General features: G+C 37.6%; 1 protein-coding gene across 6 annotated transcripts in view; it reads right to left on the reverse strand.

Moving 5' to 3' along the window:
• Positions 1–19,433, reverse strand: part of TBL1X (transducin beta like 1 X-linked) — a 206,258-nt gene that overhangs the window by 82,007 nt on the left and 104,818 nt on the right. For all 6 annotated transcript variants that reach the window (XM_072849512.1, XM_072849510.1, XM_072849511.1 and 3 more), the window contains one exon: positions 12,156–12,263. The gene's annotated coding sequence lies outside the window, so the exon portion shown is untranslated. The remainder of the gene's footprint in view (positions 1–12,155; positions 12,264–19,433) is intronic.

Here is a 19,433-nt window from a genome sequence, read left to right on the forward strand (position 1 = left end):
AGATAATACAAAACACAGGAGTAGGAAAATGTGATCACAGATGCATGAATTTATCTGTTTTATCAGTTCAGTTCTAGTTTAAAGCAGTTTAAATGAGCTTTGATAATGAAAGGTGACAGGACCAGATCAAATTGTGCAAGTGATTTGATTAGCTTCATGCTAACCATCATAGGTAGATGGAGTCATCACGTCTCACTGTGGTAAACAGCTCAGCATCTGCCTTCCAAGGTAACATCTTCACAGGAGAGAGATTGAGATCTGCTGTCTTCACAAAGTTTTTAGCTAAATCCCCCATTTCAAGCTTCTGGTAACTTCTCAAGACAAACAACTACGATAAAGAGAATGATGCAAGTTTCTAGGACACCAAGAAACCACTTGATGAATAAAATCTGCTGTGTAAACTCTCTCTAAATCATAGAATCATAGAATCATAGAATGCTCTGGAGTGGAAGGGACCTTTACAGGTCATCTAGTCCAACCCCCCTGCAAGAGCAGGGACATCTTTAACTACATCAGGTTGCTCAGAGCCCCATCCAACCTGACCTTGAACATTTCCAGGGATGGGGCCTCCACTACCTCTCTGGGCAACCTGTTCCAGTGCCTCACCACCCTCATTGTAAAAAATTTCTTTCTTAAATCTACTGAAAAGTATAATTAAAACTACGTAAACAAGCCCCGGGGCTGAGTTTAGCGGTCAATTAGAGCAACTGGGACAAAGCCACAGCAAAAACCATATACCTAAAATATTTCATCAACACATCAACTCCAGTAGTAACAAACATGCTGCAGTACCAGAAATTTTATTTCCTCCATCCCCGTAAAAACAAGGCCACTCCTATTTTGCTCTCTCTTTCAAAGGGACGTGCAATTCTTCCACTGCATAGCAACAAGGGTTTAAATCAATACAAATGCAATCTCATTTGTCTCCAATATATTTGTGTCAAAATTTTAGGAACGCAAAACATAATATAATGATGCAGACCATTACCTAGCAATGAGTTCTTAATATTCGCTCTCCTGTGAAATCCTAAACCAAAGCTGACTTAAGAGTCAAGAGAAGAACATATGCAAAGAGGCTAGACTTCAAAAAACCTCCAGCAAAGTTAAGATACTCTTTACTCAGAGCACTGTATGCAAGGCGAGAGCAGACATTGGTCACAGGACGGTGACCACAGTAAGAAGAGAGAGCTCTGAGAGACATGGCACCATGAAAGCTTTGGGGAATGACTGAAATAAGCACTGCAAGAGAAATGGAAATTCTATGTAAGGAGATTTTGTAAATTCTCAAAGCATTGATGTTGATGGAAAAGTTAATATAAAGCAAAGAAAGATGGGGGGGGGGGGGGGGAGGAAAACCATTGGCAAATTTGTGTTTACACCTATCACAAAATTGGCAATAGGCAGTAATAACAGGCTTAATCTACCTCAGACAGATACCAAGTTTTCCCTCATTTTTGGATTTTGGCCACACTAGCTAATCAAGCATCTACAGAGTGGAGAAACTCAGAGGATCCCTAGGCTCCAGCCTCCCAGCTGGGGTTGTCAGACCATTCTTTCCTGCCCTTCCACTCAACCGCCCTGATCCAACTGCTTCTACTGATCCCCTTTCCCCATCTCTCGGAGCACAGTCTTCAGATTTATGTCACTACAGATAGCTTGCTTCCTTGACTATTCCTGGTCTAACCCTGGGTTATTTTATTTAAAACTGATATTGTTACTCTTTTTCTTTAGTGATCTGTGCATAATTTTAGACAGCTATTTATGGGGAAAATTTTCACTCTTTGAACTTGTGTCCTGGTTTCGGCTGGGATAGAGTTAATTTTCTTTCTAGTAGCTGGTATAGTGCTGTGGTTTGGATTTAGTATGAGAATAATGTTGATAACACACTCAAGTTTTAGTTGTTGCTAAGTAATGCTTACACTGGTCAAGGTCTTTTCGGCTTCCCATGCTCTGCCAGGTGCACAAGAAGCTGGGAGGGGGCACAGCCAGGATAGTTGATCCAAACTGGCCAAAGGGCTATTCCATACCATATGACGTCATGCTCAGTATAGAAACTGGGGGAAGCTGGCCGGGGGGTAGCGGTCGCTGCTCAGGGACGGGCTGGGCATCAGTCAGCGGGTGGTAAGCAGTTGCATCACCTGTTTTTTTTTCTTGGGTTTTTCTTGTCTGCCTCTCTGTCTCTCTCTCTCTTTGTTTTCATTACATTATTATTATTATTATTATTATTATTATTATTATTATTATTATTATTTCTATTTCTGTTTCTACTTCTATTTCTATTTCTATTATTTCAATTATTAAACTGTTCTTATCTCAACCCATGAGTTTTCTTACTTTTGCTCTTCAGATTCTCTTCCCCATGAAAGCTGAAAAGCCCTGGACTAGTGTAAGCACTACTTAGCAACACCTAAAAACATGAGTGTGTTGTCAACATTATTCTCATACTAAATCCAAAACACAGCACTGTATCAGCTACTAGAAAGAAAATTAACCCTATCCCAGCCAAAACCAGGAGAGCTTGCAAAGACTATATATTAAACGACTTCCAAAACATTATCTAATTAGGATGAATTCAAAATATTTGGGCTTACTCTTAAGCAGATAATTTGCAAAGATCTATCAGTCTCTAGACAGTAATTGAATGCATACATAAAAAGGGAAAACAGCTTCTCCAGTTTACTACTAAACAGAGATTTATCAACTCAAATTGTTTAAAACAGAATCATCCCACTATGATTAATAGTTTGACGTAAAGCTAGCGTTGTTTAAAAGAAGGAAATGAACAAAAATATTAGAATGATATTGTATAATCTGGAAAGGTTTGAAGCAATGTTTTGGGAAAACATGGCTGGAAAGACCTCCTGGCATATCAAATACCAAGTTTAGCCTTAGTCATATTTTATCACAGCTGAACTTCTGGCTCAAAAAATAAAGAATTTGCAAAAAAAAAAATCATGAAACTGGTGGTGTAAAATGAGGTTATTGTGCTAAAACCTAAAGTAATATATTTTTAAAATATGGGATTACTTTGAGGTCAAATTTTGAAGCAAATTATTAAGCCTCAAATGACCAAAGATATTTAATATCTTTATTCATGGAATGAAATCACATAAGTAACAAGGAGAAATGGTTTCGTTTAAGGCCAAATTACAATGTTTATTCAAAAAGGTGCACTACGCCCTTCTCTTGTGCCAGTAAAAGGATTATTGTTTTTGCATGATGATGCTCAATTTTTAATATAGAGGAAAAGACTCATCTCAATGTCAAAACGTATTCATGTCAAATCTTTTTTGGAACAATGTTCGTAACTTGAAAGCTCAAAGGACAAATAAGCATATTTTCTGCATTTCATTTCTCTACAGACATAAGAAGATATTCTAATATTAATCAAGTCTTTAACATTGAACTTCTTAATAATAAAGCAAGATGATTAACATTTTAAAGTCTAGTTTGATTTATATGGGCCATATTATTCAATTCCTGTATAAAAGCCAGCAGCTACACTTGAATTACACCAAGACTTCTCCAAACTAATTTTGGTTTGCTATCAGTGTTGAGCAGAAGAGGCAGAAACAGCAGCAGCATCCTTAAGCTGAAATACCAGAAGCAGCATTTGACTGCTCAGGATGTATTTACACACCATTTTGAAGCAACTCCTTGCTATACCTTGATCTAGAACAGTATTTCTGAACTAGCAGTCCAGAAATTGCCATTAACTAGTACGGTACGAATACTTCTTCAGACAGATTGCTGTTTTTCTAATCTTGCCAACTACACTTAATGGGACATACTCTGAACACACATTTTTAGATAAACCAGCCAGAATGCAAGTTTGCCTTAATGCCTTTTGCAATTGCAAAAGGAAGAATTGGTTGGTAAAGGCAGAAGTACACTAAGAAGCTGTAAAGTACTACTGTAAACAAACTGCAAGTTGATCTTTCACATACACATTTTTCATAATTGCCTATCTAGACAAAAGTTATTAAATGTGTGATATACTATATATGCATATAATTAAAAGATCACAGACAATTAATATATAGTGTAAATAGTTCAGCATAAAAGTAAAAGTATTATTTCATTTGCAGGCCAGTTCCAGTGCCATGTGGGAAGAAGGTACATGATGTAGCTAATCTATTAAGGAGGCTCTCAAACAGTAACCTAAAGGGAAGCTTTAATTGTTTTTTTTTTTCCTAGTATCTTCCATGAAGCCAACCTCATGTTTTGCTTGGCATTTATATTTCAACGAAGAGAGAAAATGCCTAGCCAGAGTCTTGGACTCACTGGAATCAGAAAGAAGGGTGCCAGTGGCCTCAGACAAGCTATTACTAATAAGGATGAGTACAGATCACCACAGTACAACTCTTCAAAACATGGTATCATTGCCTTTTTGTTTATGAAGAATTCTCTGAGTCAGATGGGTAACTTTTCTGTGTTGTGGAGAATCAAAAATATCTTATACTTTTAAAATTAGTTTTACAATGTTGAATGTAACTATTCTTTAAACATACAAACAACAAAAAAAAGTGGTTTGTTTTTTTTTTTCTATTTTCTATCAAGGAATGTAAAAATGATTAAGATGAACCATTATATCCAGAGGCCTTGATTATGGGGGGAACTGAGTAGGGACTAGAGAGAAATTATTTTACATTTCCTTGATCAGAGATACGCAATCATGCTATAGAAGAAGGCTCCTATGATTGATTATTCTCTTTATTAGGACTGGAAGCAGGCTAGATAAAAGGGAAATTATTTTGTGCATGCATCAGTTGAACTAAGCTTATTTAAACTGATTTAAGTTGACCATAAACACAATTCGTGTTACAGATATTTGGGATGCTTGCTAATTTACGTTGCAGCTCACAGAGTAACCAATAAAAAAACGTTAACCATCTCAGATATAACAAAAATTACAAAACCACTTTGTTTTATTACAATGGATACACTGTTTGGAAGAGTGTCTTTCCTGTTCCCCATATATTTTCTGAGTAGGTAACAGCCATATTAACCCGACCTCCTGAACCATTTATTAGGAGACAATATAGCACTACACAACCCTGGGAAGCCATCTCACATGTGAAGGTCTGAATGCCATATGGATTACTCAAAGGGAATGGTCTTTGCCCAAGTCAATACAAAGACTATTTTGAGACATATTGCACAAATGGTTGCACCGATGTAAAACTGGGTGTGCTGCAGCTGTTTGCCTGTGCTGCTTAACTGGAGTTTACTGTCCCTCACAGCTGAACCAGAGCAAAAGACTTTCTGATCTCTCCTTGCATTCTTTAAAGTTAGAACATCTCGGTACGTTTTAACAGACTTCAGCAAGAGCTGGCTGGAAACGGACTTTGCGCTGAAACAGTCAGGGACAGTCAAGTGCGCTGCTCTTTCAGTTCAGATGCGGGCTCTGTAATAGCTGAAATCACCATAGCTATTTCTGTGGTGATCATTCAGTCTCCAACTATACCATTACAACAACTTTACTAAGTCAGTGTAATCATATTTATGAAAGAAAAGCTCGGGCAGTACAAAGCCAAGTGCAAACCTGTGACCTCGGTGTATAAGTAAAAATGTAGTATCGGTGATAACATGCTTGTAATTCCATTTTGATTAATTATACCTGAAATCTCACCAGTTCACACTGAAGAACTACATCTTAACTCTCACTGCTATAGATAAGTAAACTTTTGAGAAAAAATAATAATTTTATTTCTTTTCATTTACAGCATTCAGAGTGAAGATTAGACAGTAAAATATCATGTGAAAATGGTCACAGGCTGCCTGAACATGGAAATCCTTCTGAAATTAACTGATGTTAATCTGTATATTGGGCAGAAATCTTTAGCATGTACTATCTATATAATAGTATGATTGTCCATAAATTATATTCATATTCCATTAAATCAAAGCAGTTCAGGTACGAACAGCTCATACAAATATGTAAATAGCAATACAGATCTTATACATCTCCAAGGCTTAATGTCTACAGAAACAACTTATTGAAAGAACAATTATATTACATGTTCTGTTTCTGTGTGGGACGACTGCAGAAGACATTCAGATATTTAGGAGTACGTTTAACTAGACTGCCTGTAGTAATTCCATTTCTACAGCATAATGTGATAAAAGAATTCAGTTTAAAACAAAAGCTTCAAGTGAACCAGCCTTTAAAAAGCAGAAAATCCTATTCTTCTTCAGAGGAAAACTGTCCTAATTCTGTTTGGGAAGCAGCAGATTTATTGCACATACGTAGTCCCTCGTTACAGGTAGTTTGCAGAAGACACTATGTCTCTGGAATGTGCTATGCACACAGCGTTTGGGCGGTACAGGTACAAGGACATACCTGAGTTTTCCAAGAGTGCTGTGGCCTAAGCTGAATTCAGTGACCTGGGCAGATTTCTGCAGTTCTGCCCAGACAGGTTAAGCAGACTTCAGGTGGATGAAGAAGAACCTGCATGAAGTCTGCATGAACCTGCATTCAAGAACCTGCCTGCATGAAGTCTCTTCTGAGCAAACTCACAGGAGCAGTTTTGGGCAACACAGAGCTCTACTCTTACCCACCCTGTGGCAAGGTGGTACGCTCATGGAGGTATGCACCTTTTGCTTAATCTGGCACTCCAGGTAAGCTAAATATACACTTATTAATGATTACAACAAAATTGTCTTTCTCCACTCTACGTATCTATTACTAGCACTTTCAAGTGACTGGCACGGTGAATGTGGTATCCTAATCAAATCAAAGGACAGAGAGTACAGGATTGTCACAGTCCAGTCCTAAAAGGTCCGAGTTATGCCTTAAATAATTACCAGCTTAGTTTAAAAATCAATGGATAATGCATTTTACCCTCTTATTTTGGAATGCTAGCATCCTCAAGCCTCTCTTCACTATTATCAAAAACCTTCCTTGGAACCCTAGCTGTGTTGAAGAAAAAAGATTTTAAAAATGGAAGAAAAAGAAAAAGAGCAATAATCTTATTCCACTACCAGTACTTTAAAATGCTACTGTATAGAAGCTCAAACCAAGTATCTCAGAAGTTGGCCATGACTGGAACAGTACTTTCCTCATCTCTCCAGCACAATGTAAAGGCATAAAAATTGTTACCTGATAGACAAGTTCATGTTCTAGCTAGATATACTTTCTTCTGACTTGGCTGAAAGGTCAAAAAATACCGTTTAAGTAATATTTCATGAAGAAAACCAGAGTTTGGTTAACTATGATTCACCAAGTAGCAAGAGAAGTATGAGGGAATATATAAATGAAACTCTGCTTTAGCCCTGAAACAGCTGCAAATTTAAAGAATGTCTATTTTTATGTTATTTTGAAATATGCCTATTTTTAAAAATATTATGACAACAGTTCACTATTTTTCAGTGAACAGACACAATGCTATGTGACTTTTAAGAATAACCACACACTACGAATACTGAATGCTGAGCGCTCAAAGGGAATAGCTCATGTGTAGGCCCACAGGTGCCATATTATTTGTTGACAATACTTGAAAAACAATTTTAGAAATCAAAATCAATACAGAGTTTATTAACTAAAACCAAGAATTATACTATAAAGGATATTGTTTAAAAGTAGTTTGATTTTTCTAGTTCATAAATCTAACCGACCAACAAAATGATTTGGTGGGATCTAGTGCCAACAGCATCTGTTGTTACAATACAGAATGCTCTCTCTGCCTGCGCAATGCCATTGATAAAGTTCTAAATAAATTCAAACAAACCATTAAAAATCACTAATTGTAAAAAAAATTATAAAAGATGTTAAGGAACAAGTATGCATGGGTATATTAGAATACTTTTCAAACTCATGCACTTGCAAGCCAACACTTTGATGATAGATTCTTTTATTTCCCTTGTATAAAATGCAATGTTCTTCCTATATAAAAAGAAGACACACATTTCATCAAAATCAACAGTCTTAATGCTGACCTACATATAATGAAACATTCTTCTCAATCACACCAAATGAATGCTTCTGAAATGTTTCGGAAAAAATACTGTTCTGGAAATATTTTTGAAAAATAATATTGAACATTTTCTTATGTTAATCTGTGCCTGTGCACTTCTACCAAAAATAGTCACAACTTGCACTATCACATTTCATTTGTGACATTCTCAAACTGCACCCATTCCAAGCTCCTTGAACAACAGAAACCTGTTCAACATATCGGCTGATATTTTTGAAGTATCTTCCACTTATACCCTATCCATCTCATTCTTAAATTCAAAGTAACTAATTCATACAATAAACATCAATCTAGTAAAGGGTGATCTGTTTCTTCCTAGGTATCATGTGCATAGTCCTACTGTTTCTAACTGAACTCCCCCAACACTTCATGTTTCCACATCTAATTTTGCCTTATCTCTCTGTTTCATCTTGCTTTTTACACTCTAAGGTTTTCTAGTCAAGATACTATAATTCCCTATGTGTTCGTACAACGTATCACACATGATCTTGACATAGTCAGCCTCTTGTCATTGTCACCCCCATCATATCAACAATAAACAATGATAACAGTAAGAATGCATGGGACAAAATTAACATGACCATATTTTGTTAAAAAATATTTTTATTAGTCTTGATAGTGATTTTGGCCATGATTTTCAAAAGCCACTACTAACGTGGGGAAATAATTTTAGTGCTTACCTAGTAGAAGTGGTCTGAAACTCATCATGTAAAAAATTGTTGCCCTAGCCTGGGCAACTGAGCTAGTAAAACACAGGACTGAAGAAGTTGCTATGGTCCATTCCCAGGTACAAGGGAAGATCCACTAAAAATGATTACTCACTTTGTAAAATCCTAACGTTTTTCTCTGCTTTTGGGTTTCCTCTGACTGGTTCAGATAAGTGATCATTACAGAACTGCCTGAGCAGATTTGCACCGCTGCTCCTAACAACTCTCCAAAATCCAACATGGAGTTTCTACAACATTTAATGCCAGGAAGTTACATGAAATTTTCCTAGAGCTTCTTTCTTTGAAACCTGCCATTTTCTACCTGTATTGGCTCTGTCTTCACCCTAGACTGGTTAGAGACATTCTCTTGTGGAGAGGAAAGTCCCAGTGTTACTAAGAGATGGAAAAGTGTTAAAGCATGTACCATCACTCCTCGTTACAAAATCTCTGGCTAGTGTAAGACCAGCTGCATGTTTCAGAAGGAAAACATGAAAGAGATCCTGGAGATCTGCCTGATCTTCAGAGTGACAGAAAGAAAAGACTGATGATCAATTATTGGCTCTGTATCTAGTGAAAAGTTGAGAGGTTCTGGCCTTCGGAACAGCAACTCACATCCATGGCGAGAAGGAGCCCTATTTAGGGAATAAGCTTCATCTCACCGACATGTGGTTACTCTCTTTGGATAAGGACAACCTAGGGCAGGCAAAAAGCTTCTCAAGTAAACTGGGAGGTGTTACAGAAACAGATGCAATACAGACTCAACCCTACATATGGACACCTGAGTGGAGAGAAGAATCAGAGGCCAAGGAAACACGCAAGAGAGGCCGTAAAGTCTTGTTTAGGAGGAAATGTTTTGTATAGTTGCTATCACTTTAAAATGCTGGGGAGATCTCCACTATTAAAACAATAAAATCAGTACTTCTAACTTTTCAGGCAAAGAGAGCCAGAGAAAAAGAAATAGAAGATGGTACTCTAGAAATAGAAGATTGGCACCATTATGAAATAGAAAGAAATAGAAGAAAGAAATATGAAAGAAATAGAAGATTGGCACCATTATGTCTCAGAATTACTGATAAGCCAGTGGGACAAGATCTTGAATTCATATAGATAATATGCTAGCAGATCCCAGGAGGCTATACTGTTGGTAATATGAGATAAAGCAAACCACCAAACCGTATCAGAGAACTGGATGATCTGCTCCTTAAGTACGTATCTGTAAAATATGAAAAGAACTACGAAGGATGTCCATCTGAGAGATGTAAGCTACAAATGCCATGCAGTCAGCAGTAAGAGCATCAGGCGCTCCCAAATTTTATTCCTAGAATACTTTTTCAAATACCAAAAGGATAATTACACTCTGGGCCTGCGCATTCAATATGTAAAGTTTAGTTAATCACAAGCATGCAAGTTCATTGGCTCAGTAAACTACAGGAAAATTCTGCATTTGTGAGAAAGTACAGAGACAAAAATGTGGAAGGACTCTCCCTACCCCACTGCCACCAGGGACCAAAGGCCACTATTAAACAGTCCAAAAAAGGCAACCTGTGGCAAAAAAATTACACTCTAATTCTGGGTTAAGTGTGTAATTAGATTGAAATATACATTACTGATCAAAAAAAACAAACCAAAAGAAAAAACGTCAGCCAGAAATTAATTCAAATAGGAAACTGTGGGCTAAAGAAAACAGACAAGAAAGCAGAGGGCCTCCAACTTCTGATTCATGTTTTAAAAGAATACAAACACGCTATGCAAAAAAACCCCGAACAACTAACCTATATTTGCTTCTCTGTAAGTAGAAAAAAAGCATTTTTACAGATAAGGAGGTCATTAGTAACCAAAATGAATGTTAAAAGACAACTTTAAATTAGAACACCCAGATAATTTGTGCCTTAGAGTCCTAAAATTGTTTGCAAGAGTATCATTTCAATGATGCTAATTTTCAATACATTTTGGAACACCAGAGAAATTCAGTAAGACTGCGAGCATTTTCTGCCAATATTTGAAGATGGTAAGCGGTATGATCTCAGTAATTATAGAGCTCTAAGCCATTATTAATCTCAGGCAAAATAACCAGCAAATTGATAAAGAATAAATTCACTAGGAAATGACACGAATAAAACTGATGCCAGTCAACACCATTTTATAGAAACTTGGTCAGTAAAACAGAAAGTTTGATTTAATCATCTGATAAAGTTATGAACTGTGCTCAACAGAAGTTACTCCATAAATGAAACATGCAGACTTTTGAACAGCATTTAGCTTACAGCCACACAACATTCAGAGTAAGAAATTATTATCAGTATCATCAAATGTGATTAAGACATAGATATAAAATAGTAGTTGTTAACAGGAAATAATAATTGAAGAAGAGTGTTCTACATTACTCCAATAAAATCATCCAGTACTAGCTCAACATTATCTAAGAGTATCATCAACGATACAAAAGTAAATACTATTGATAGCAGTTACGGCACAAAAAATGTCAGATTGGTTAACAGAGGTAGCAGAGTGGTTATTCAGAGTAATATGGATTGCTTTGTAAGATGGGGATGGTGTATTACAGCCAAGTGGACTTATGTAGCAAGAAAGAATGCAGGTAATACCCAGAAAATGGTGCATAGAAACCAAGGACTTACAAAATAAATACAATCTTCACTCTACAGAAACAATTCAATACAAATGCCAGTGAAACCTTATGACAAAAAGGAGTAATAAAACCCCACACATGTAAGTGCACAAGACCAGAAATACTACTTTTGTTCAAAGCATTAGTGATACTGGAATAGTGAATACAGCTGTACAGCCCCCACATTGTTTTCCCAAGACGGCAAAGATCTTGGTTTTTCTTGATGTTTTCTCCATAATTCACCAAAAAAGGGGAAGAATTCTGTACCTCCTTAAGATGTTAACCAGAATGCCCCACATGCTGTTATTAGCACAGCAAGGGATTTAGAAAGTCATGTGAGAAGAGCATAACAGCAATTTGAAAAGGCTGCCGAGTACCAATGAATGTTACATGAACACAGAAACAGTCTCTGGTCCATTCCAGGAGGGTAAGAGATCTCATGCCTAATGTTAGTGACTGGGCAGTACTGACAGCAGTGTAGGTGCAGTGGTAAGACAGATCTTACCACTGATGTGTTTTGGGGTTATTTCCCACCACAGCAATTACTTAACACGGAAGCCACTTAAAGAATTGTACAGCACTTCTTTGCTTTGCTACATTGTGGCTCTTCAATCTGTAGCTTAAAAAACTACCCTGAACAAATGTAGACTTTTTGTCAAACGTCTCTATTTGAGAGAGCTGGACTGCCATAGCCTTAAATGACAGCACCAGCAGAAGCACATCACCATGCATATGCACAGGAACTAACTGCATGCGTGGCTTCACCAGGGAAAAACCTGAAAGGCAGTTGGATAGGAAACCACGTACCCGATGTAACCTCTTGTTTGGCGATTACTTTTGGCTTACCTGGTCGTGAGACCCTTGAGCTGCTGAATGCTGCTCCTCGCAGGCTGCTGTCAAGAGTCTGGGGGTTTGAGTTACCATGGAGATCACCGCATCTGACAGCTGAGAGGGCTGCAATGAGAGACAGAGGTACCCGTCAAGCCAGTTCCCATCACCTCATCAAAACACGAGCATTTAACTCCTTTGCTTTTGGCGTTCGCCAAGGTACTAGCTCCCAAGTTAGGAGCTTTGGCAGAACTGTAAGGGGAAAAAACCCAACACCCATCACAGAAAGAATCAGAGAGGCAAGGGCAAGCCCCAGCGACTCACAGCATTCAAGCGCTTTGCAAAGCTGTGCACTTTTTCAGGAACCTGGAAGAATCCTAATACTCCCTGAGCTTGGCTCAACAATTTTCAGCCTCTTCGGTCAAGTATAACATCAGCAAGCAATTCATCCAGAACCGCCGCTGAGCATGGGACTGAAATGCTAGCGCGCTGCCTCAGAACAGCGGGAGGACACAAAAGTGCTCCCCGAGAAAGCTTGCAGTGGGAATTGATTGAGCATCACTTCTGTGCAAAAAGAAGTAAGTAGGCCACAGAAATTACCTTCCTAGATGTTTTTGGGGGAAAGTCTAAAGGAAGGCATTTAAGAAAATCAAACATGAAAGATAGCCTGGCATTCTTCTGCAATAATAAACCTGTTTGCAGACTTTTCCATGCCTGCCATCAAGCATGATGAGTAAAGCCTTATTTCACATTTCCTCTGCCATTCGACTGCCATGTATCTTGACTAGTTTCTTACTCCTGCATTTCAAGCCTTAAGTCTTATGCTCAGTTTTTGTCTATATAATCTAATAATGAAATGCTGTAAAGTGAAATGAGATATTCATTGGAGACTTTTAAATTAATTATACTCTTCCACACAAATGTCTAACAGCTTTTAAAACTATACATTAAGGATCATTTTATGATATAATCAATTTAATAAATAACATATTTAAACAGATCATCAGGAGAAGCTTTCATAAATGCGGTTCTAATTCTCAGTCTGCAGTACTACATGTTCTCATTTACATCGCTGTGAGACAAGTACACCATCTAACCAAATACAACTACTCACCTGAGAAAGAGTTATACCTATTCTAATCAGAGGTGAATGACTATACAAGGGACAAGAAATTACTATTTAAGCATCACAAAGTATTAACAATACATCAGCTAGAAGTCCGTAGTTTTTCTGAGTTTGTCTACTGAATGCGTATGAATCTTCATCTACCTGGCTACCTATATAATTACCTATCTAATTCTCAGATGGCACTCTGCAATGACTGTTGTCATCTCTCCATCTTATTTTCAAATCGTCTCCCACCTCATTTTTCTGTGGAGCATGTTATGTTTATGCAAAATATAATATACTCAAGAAGCATAACTCTGTGTAAATATAAAATCTGAAAATCCAAGCAACAATTAGAGGATTTTTCTTACAACTTCTCCACGTCTTATGGGAAAATTGTTAAGAGTATTATTATATTAAAATTATCTCCATTCAATACTCTGACATTATGCTATGCAACAGTAACTAACACATACTGAGGCTGCTCTGATGACAAGTATCAGGAAAATAACTGGCTCATCTGTGTTGAAGGCTTCTGCAAGATTCATGGAGTTTAAAGGACACTGTAAAATACTAGATACTCATACTGTGTAGATGGAAGTATTGTTATTGAAGAAATTGTAGTAATTCTTTCTGTCATAATTATACTCATAAATTGGTTGGGCTATGTTTTCACTTGTTCTGTTTACAAATCTTATATACTGGATCACTGGTAGCTTTTACTAGTGACGGGATCACTTAAAGGCCATTCATCTTCCCAGGTTGATACAGCGCAGGCAGAAGGTGTCAGTACAGGCAGCACTGGTAACACCAGCTGGAAAAGTTAATCGAATCCTATGACATGACCAGCTTTGGTTACCTTGCCAGAAAACTTTTTGGTAAAAACGTTCATACTGGCTCTCTACTGAAAAAGCTTTTTGTGTGAAGACTAGAGCCAAGGAAATAAAGGACGTTCACAAATGAAGCAAGGGGAAAGAGACAAATTAGAGATTAAAAGATATGATTTCTTTATTTTTATTTTATTACCCATAAATGTCAGTGACACTTAAAAGTTACATAGATTTCCCTTATGATTGGTGACAGCATATGTGTGGATGGTTGTAATAATTTGTCATGCTAGCAGATGTCCCTACCCATAAGGCTTTACTCAACAATAAAACAGTTTCTTAAAATCTAATTTCATACAGAAGTAAGTGCTAATATAAGCTTTGAAATAAAGCAAAGACAGAAAATGTTTTTTAAACTTTCATTTTTAAACTTTCATTGGTAATATTAACATTACAACCTATCACTACTTACAATAGGATTAAGGTCTCCACAATTTAGAAAGAAATTTAAAAACAAAACAAAAACACGAGAGATCACAGAATACAGCTGCAAAAGTGATTGGAGTGCTGTAGAAAATACTTCAATATGAAATATTTGGGGACTTCAACTTGTATAGTTTATTAAAAAAAAAAGACAGATGACCTGATTACAGCACCTAAGTATTTTCACGGGGAGAAAATACTAAGTACCACCTGGCTGTTAATCTAGCAAAAAAAGGGTACACATAAAACAAATTGGCATCTGGAAGCAGACACCAAATTCAAATGAGAAATAAAGCACATGCTTTTCATCACCTGTGACTAACCATTAGAGCAACTATCAAAAGGAGAATGAAGAGATTCTCCATTTGTTGATATCAAGGTTTGATAGAAGATTAATTTTTGTGAAAATGCAAGTTATCTCGAAGTCACGTACAAGTTACTGGGTTTCACCCAGATAGGCAAAGTTTGCAACATGGAGAAAGGGAGATCAGGTGATGTAGTCATCCCTTCCTGGCCATAAATTAAGTATCTTATGATCCGAAACAACTGTCTAGCTTTGCAACTAAAGCACTGGATGGCAATGAGCACTGTGCATGCTAAGCTGCTGGTGCTAGCACATCCTTAGTGACACATATGCACATATATGCACATATACACAGACATACAGTGAGACAGTGGGTGTGTGTGTTCAGGCCATATGTGGAGTCAGAGAATTACAACCATCCTTCCAGAGACAGGTGGACTAAATTCTGCCATGAATAATATTCTGGCTTCTAATTTAGGAAGGACTCGGTCACAGGAAAGTGGTAGTGGGAGCTCTCTTCACATAGGTCATTCAGGGCATCCGTAAGATGACTGAAGGTAGGCAATACAATTGCTGCTCTCTACACCTGCACCTCCACTCCACAGGTGTAGAGCAATGAATAACAGTGCTTCGTGTTATTAACTAAGTAAGAAGTAAGAACAAGGAATGGCCTCAACGTTACACTAAACTGCTCTCATAGTAACCTTAAAAATTTCGTCCCTTAAGCAAAGATAAGGGAAGATATTGGAAGTGTCAATTTAGCTAGCGTTAGCTCTGTTGCTATGCTTTGGGCTGCTAAGCTGCCAGGAAATTTAACCATGTTTAAATATCAACCAAAAACAACAGTTAAAAAAATTCATTCATTTTTACTAACTGTAAATCTGGTACACACGGTTTGACTTTGGATGTTGCACTACTTTTGAAAACTCAAAAGTAAGCCAAACAATGCAAATACATCCATCGATCTCCTTATCTCTCAGCAACTCCATCGGACACAACCTCTGTGAAGCAAAACCATGGAAAAGCCTGACACCAGCTCACACGCAGGCAGTCGATACAAAAACCTCTGCTTATATCAGAAGTGCAAATTTAACTGAAGAATGCTAATGTTGCCTTTCACGGCTGTCCCCACAGCGCCGGTCAGAGAGCAGCTGCCTGCCAGGACACGGCAGAGTACAAGCTCGGTGTCAGTGCCAAGCCGCAGAGCACCCTTTACATTGAGAAGTCAATAAAGTGACATTCACCTAAAGGAGGCCTGAATTTGGTGCTGCCCTTAGTAGGACATAGATGAAATACTGCATTTATCCACTGCTTCATGTGTAGATTTCCTTTTGTAGGCACCTGCACGATTTTAAGAAACCGAAATTGGGGGTCAGATCTATAGGAGGCACTTGAAATTATCAGCTGTGCAGGTGGCTAGGGGTAAGAGCACCTAAATAGTATAGGAGATTTACTCCGCATTTAAACTCAGAGTAATTAGTCACATCATTTAGGAAGATGTTTTTGTAAGTCCTACTAAATTCCTCTAAACAGGTTTAGAGACTTAAATATTCTTCCAATCTGATTTATGTTTAAATACTGTTTCCACATAGTTTCAACTAAATAATTTTATTTCTTTTTACTAAACAACATAGATGAGGAGAAACCAAACCAGTGACATTACCATTCTGTTTCATCACATTTTTCTTAATGCTGTTCCATAATAAAAAAACATTAATTGGGTAACTAATTTATTATCTCACTCCTTTCTGGCTTTTAAAGGCACAAGAGAGTTTAAATGAAAATAGGCCATCTTCAACAGACACTGAACTACAAAAGCATTTTTGAGAGATTTCACTGTATCTCTGTGAAAGAAATGCAGGATACCTAGTGCACAACATGAATATTTTTCTTTCTTTCAAATTGATAAACAGCTTTAATATTTTCAAACAACCCCTGGGGGATTATACTTGTAGTAAACCAGGACTATATGGAAGATTCCAATAGGACATCAATAACTATGCCACCCTTCTGCAAAAAATAACCTAAAATGTATTTTCTAAAGCACTTCCTAAAAGTGCATGAATCAGCGAAGAGAACATTCCAACATCTGCAAAACTTCTGCTGGGCTTTTAGTTTCTTTATGGATTAACTTCATATATACATATAATCACAGCGGTATAACCACAGTTGTGGTTACCCTGGGCATGACCAGCAATGAGTCTGTGCAAGGATCATGGGTAACACTGCAGTCACGTGGAGCCAAAACCAGGACCACCATTTTCAACACAACACAACGTGCTATCGTGTTTCCACAGAGTACCTATGCACTGGAACGTCAATCTCTGTTCAGGAAAACCCACACAATGCCTGCATATTAATGTATTTGCCCTAAAGTCTGATAGAGTAAATAAATACTATTTAATGGCTTGCTATGATACAAAAATTCCTCTCTAGATTGCTTACGTGTCTATCTTTCCCCCATAGCAGCCTCTTCTAAAGGAAGTTAGGAGAGTTTTTTTATTTTCAATCTACCGTAGATGAATACTCAGATTTGACGAAGGAAACAAAGTCATGAGTCAGTCAGAAATCAGAGAGTCAACTTTGAAATAAATATTCATTATAGTACTAGTGCAAAAAGTTTTCCCATGGTAAAATCTGAGCCAAAGCAACAAAAAAACCTTCAGAAATAACCCGCTTTCCCAGAAAAACTTAAAATACTTAGACTTGAGAACCTCTCCCCAGAATGCGGCAGTCTTTCAGATGCAGCTCACAGAGCCTGGGCTGCCATTTTGAAGCAAGTGTCTCAAGGGAACACAAAACTGCAAGTGGAAACTCTTACCAAGTTTCATCTTAACTAACTCTCCCCAAGCTAGTGGACATGAAATTAAGAATTTTGGAAGTACAGTCTCCTTAATTTGGCTATATTCTGCCACCCCTTTTATGCAGGCTCCTCCAGAGAGAAATTAACTCTTAGCATCCTGAACAGTAACTCAATACAACCAGTCTTACAGCCAGACTGGAAGCCACAGTTGCAGCCTGGACTCTCAAAACCATTTACCACAGTCAATGCTTTGCCTGCACAGACGCTTCAACAGCTTTAGCTTTCTTCTGCTTCAGCTGTGTATTTCAGTGTAGTAGATATTCTATCAGGCGTAATCGTTTCGGAAATGGGAGATACATGAGCTATCTACCATTATTTGATAGGCCAGTACTTTCAGCAATAATAATGAATTTATGGAAAGCTTAGCTGTCAGGAACCAAGGCAGATACCAATAATGAAAATGCTTAGTACTGTAAGAGGATTTTTTACAGTACACAGATTCATGGGTGCTGTGGCCCGCAACACAGCAATTCTGATAATTGTTTATCAGAAAGATATACATGTATCAAATAGCACAACATTTATTTTACCAACCCTCAGGCAAACCAAATGCTATTTTTCTAATTAACAAGTCCAGATTAAAAAAAATACTTCTCTCTTGACAGTAACTCGTGAGATCTCTGCTGAACTTTATAAAACATGAAACAAAAAGCACAGCATGTCTAGGACTGTTGTGATGGAAACATAAAGAAAAGCGCTTAATTATTAAATTGGTGATACTGCAGGTAGGTGGGAAAGAATTATCCCCTTCAGAAGCATTGAACTGTAATCCTCGTTTGTCTATTTAGCTCTACCTCAGGCAAAAGCACAGAAAAAGAAACAGAAAAGAAGAAATGTGGTCTCCTCTGCACTGCCCTAACAGTCACCATTAACTGATTTAAAAGTAAGTACAAGCTTAAAAAGAAAACCACACAATTTAGTTTAATTCATGTAACTTTTGCCCTGAGTAGATCAGTCACTCTAACCTACGAAATTCACTTTCAAGTCTTTGGCCCCCAGTTGTGCAAATATGCCACTGCTTTCAGTATGCACATCTTGGAGGTACCCAACTGCAGAGCAGTACATGAAAGGATTTGTTGTTTCCCACATTTGGACAATGCAAAGCGTGTACAGTTTTCTCGAGGTGCATCAGTAATGTGAATTGCAGCCCATGGCAAAGACAGAGCTAGTACGATTTTCCTAAACAAGGTTTAATATGTGTAGCCAATATCATCAGCTTCGTTTTGGATTAGCTGTAGTTTCCAAGAAATTTTGAAGGTGGGATACGATGGGCACTGCAGTAATATAATCTTGATGTTGTGGAGGCATAAATAACTGTTGCAAGGTCAGGCTTTAGGAGAAATGACTACAATCAACTTACTAGGAACAGAGACGGCAGGCACTTTGGACATGCCACAGGGGATTTGGGGAGTGGCTTGTCCCCAGAGGACCTTTTGTAACTTCATCTTGTACGGAACTTCAGCTACACATCCCTGTAACCAGATGCGTATATATGGTAATTAATATAGTTAAGTTGCATTTTCCCTTTACATTACAGCAATTGTATGAAACACTCTAGGCTAGAAGCTGCTGAATCAGGAAATGGATCAGAAGCTAACTAAAATGCCTTTCTAGTTATTGATTCCTGCTCTCTGTTTCATGTCAGCTTCCTAGAATCCATCCAACACAAGCACGAAAGGGTAATGAGTTTCTGAACACACACTCTAATAGT

The sequence above is a fragment of the Ciconia boyciana genome, chromosome 1 (assembly GCF_034638445.1).
Source record: "Ciconia boyciana chromosome 1, ASM3463844v1, whole genome shotgun sequence".
Taxonomy (NCBI): domain Eukaryota; kingdom Metazoa; phylum Chordata; class Aves; order Ciconiiformes; family Ciconiidae; genus Ciconia; species Ciconia boyciana.